The 2,329-nt window shown below is 49.4% G+C and overlaps 1 non-coding gene across 1 annotated transcript; it reads left to right on the top strand.

Moving 5' to 3' along the window:
* Positions 1-835: 835 nt before the first annotated feature.
* LOC125290324 lies at positions 836-974 on the top strand. The gene has a single exon (XR_007192782.1). It is a non-coding gene; the product is annotated as a U4 spliceosomal RNA (small nuclear RNA).
* Positions 975-2,329: the final 1,355 nt, after the last annotated feature.

The following is a 2,329-nucleotide window of genomic DNA, read 5'->3' as shown; positions in this document are numbered from 1 at the left end:
CCTGTGTATATCTGTGTGTGACTGTATTTAGAGATAAGCGGGAATATTATGACTTTGCAGTGTTTCACTGTTCTGCATGGCTGCGTCAGTAGCTATCTGCTCCGGAATCCCAGGTTGCTACTAATCAGGGTCTGATTCAGTGTAGTCCATGGAGATGGGATGACCAACGCCATCTCCCGTCAGCTTGGAAGGATACTTAAACCCTAACTATTTCCTTGTCTAGTTAGAGCAGCTGATGGATATCAGCAGTCGCGCCTGTTTGGTTGTTGAAAGAAGCGTAAATCAGTGTTCTTGTCGGGTTCAGGCGCCAGGGCTGTGCGACTTTGGGTGGACCTTCGAACAGTGAGGTAGGAATAGCCTACCTGGTCGTCAACTCCTCGCTTTTTGGCCAGGTCAGAGCAGCAAATTTGCCCCCGGTTCTATTTGGCAATGTACCAGCTGAAGGGAGATATGCATCTAAATATTTTCTCTTTACTCTGGATGTAGTATAGCAAGCAAGTATTGTATAGTGGCCCGGCATACTTTCCCCCCCCACCTTAACCCTCGCCCTTACTCCCTTGATCATACTCCCAGTCCTCCGCCTACTTGTGCGACTGCATTTCAGCATCCCAGCATGCAAACGGTCAAGTGAAAATGATCTGTTATATGCTGTAGTAATTGCTGTATTTTGATGTCATCTTTGTGGTGCCCACTGCTCTACAACAGCACTTCGGTTGTACTTCTGTACATGGTTTAGCATAGCATAGGATGGATGCTATTCTTTAGATAGTTGAGCTCACCAGCTTTGTAATGACTGTTGCCCACACCGTCCCAGAACACATTCCCATCTCCAGTCATCTCTGCGCGAGTGGCGGTATCAGAGCCTATGAGGTTTATCCAGGCTGACATTGCTAGTTGAAAACTTTACCCAATGCCCCCGCCTTGACGACTTGAAATATAGTTCGGCAATGGCAATTTTTGTGGTCTCCAAGGAGACTGTTTGGTTGTTAAAAGGAACGAAATCAGTGTTCATGTCGGGTTCGGCGCTTTGTGGGCTGTCGCGACTTTGGTGACCTTCGAACAGAAAGTGGAGGTAGGAATAGCCTACCTGGTCGCCAACTCTCCTCGCTTTTGGCCAGGTCAGCAGCAAATGGCTCCTCGGTTCCTATTTGGCAAATGTACCAGCGAAGGGAGATAGCCATCTAAATATTTTTCCTTTACTCTGGATGTAGTATAGCAAGCAAGTATTGTATAGTGGCCGATCATACTTCCACCCCACCTTAACCTGCGCCCTTACTCCCTTGATCATACTCAGTTCGCCCACTTGTGCGACTGCATTTCCAGCATCCCAGCTTAAATCTCCTTGTTACCATCTACTTTCTAATGGTTTACTGGCTACCATTATATCTCGAACAAACTCTTGCATAAACTGTTGTTGCTCGAGGGCTTTTGGATTATCGGACTCTATAACCTTTGATCGTAAACTTTTCTGTCAAGCGTTAGCGTTAAGCGTTAAGCCAGTATCAAGGGCTGCAAATAATACCGGGCCAAGGAAACGATATCTGGAAGAAGAAAGCATCAAATTCCTTCTAACGTCTCTCAAAACTAGTGACTCAATATAAAGTAGAGATCTTCTCCAGATTACTTACCCGCTACCTGTGTTCGAAAGTTATCAAGGAACTGCCGCGATATAAACTGTTGCTAGCCAACTAGCAAACAAGCGTTTAAAACAGTTGACACCGGGCGAGCCCCGCCCGCGACCGCGATACCTCCCCCTCAGCTGTGCACCAGGCTGCGACTCATGCGTCCTTCTGGCGAAAAGATAGTAGTGGACCCCCAGAATGGCGACCCTCCATCCAGATTGAGAAGGATGAACAGTTCCCTCGACACCATTCTCTCCGTGAAATGCGTTACCTCTCTTACACACACAAATGCCAGATGCCCTGATTTCACTCTGTCCTCCAATACTTTAACCATGCCATGCACTAATGCAACTTCTGTCCCTGTTGCCTTTCCCCGCCTCTGCTGAGAACCAAGCCTGCTCTGCTGGCCAGCTCCACTCCACACCAGCCTGAGCCATGGCGTGAAGCAAGCATCACAAGCATGGCGGACGGTCGGATCGACACTCAGGCCCAGCCCAACCTGTCACGACTGGAAAATCGCTATGCCATTCTGACCCGAGGATGAGGAGCCCCCTCCAGCACCGAGACAGCCATCCTGGTCCCTCCTCAAAGTCGGCACCCCGGCCCCCTCCTCCCCGGACCTCATCAGCCTCCACCCTGGTCGCCGGCAGTTCCATGGTTAGAGACCTCTGCATTCCCCCCATCATGTAGCGGTCCCTCCAAGATCT

The sequence above is a fragment of the Alosa alosa genome, unplaced genomic scaffold, assembly GCF_017589495.1.
Source record: "Alosa alosa isolate M-15738 ecotype Scorff River unplaced genomic scaffold, AALO_Geno_1.1 AALO_1.0_unplaced_396, whole genome shotgun sequence".
In the NCBI taxonomy this organism is placed as follows: domain Eukaryota; kingdom Metazoa; phylum Chordata; class Actinopteri; order Clupeiformes; family Clupeidae; genus Alosa; species Alosa alosa.
The sequence above is the reverse complement of the archived record's forward strand: the minus strand, read 5'-3'. Positions and strand labels throughout refer to the sequence as shown.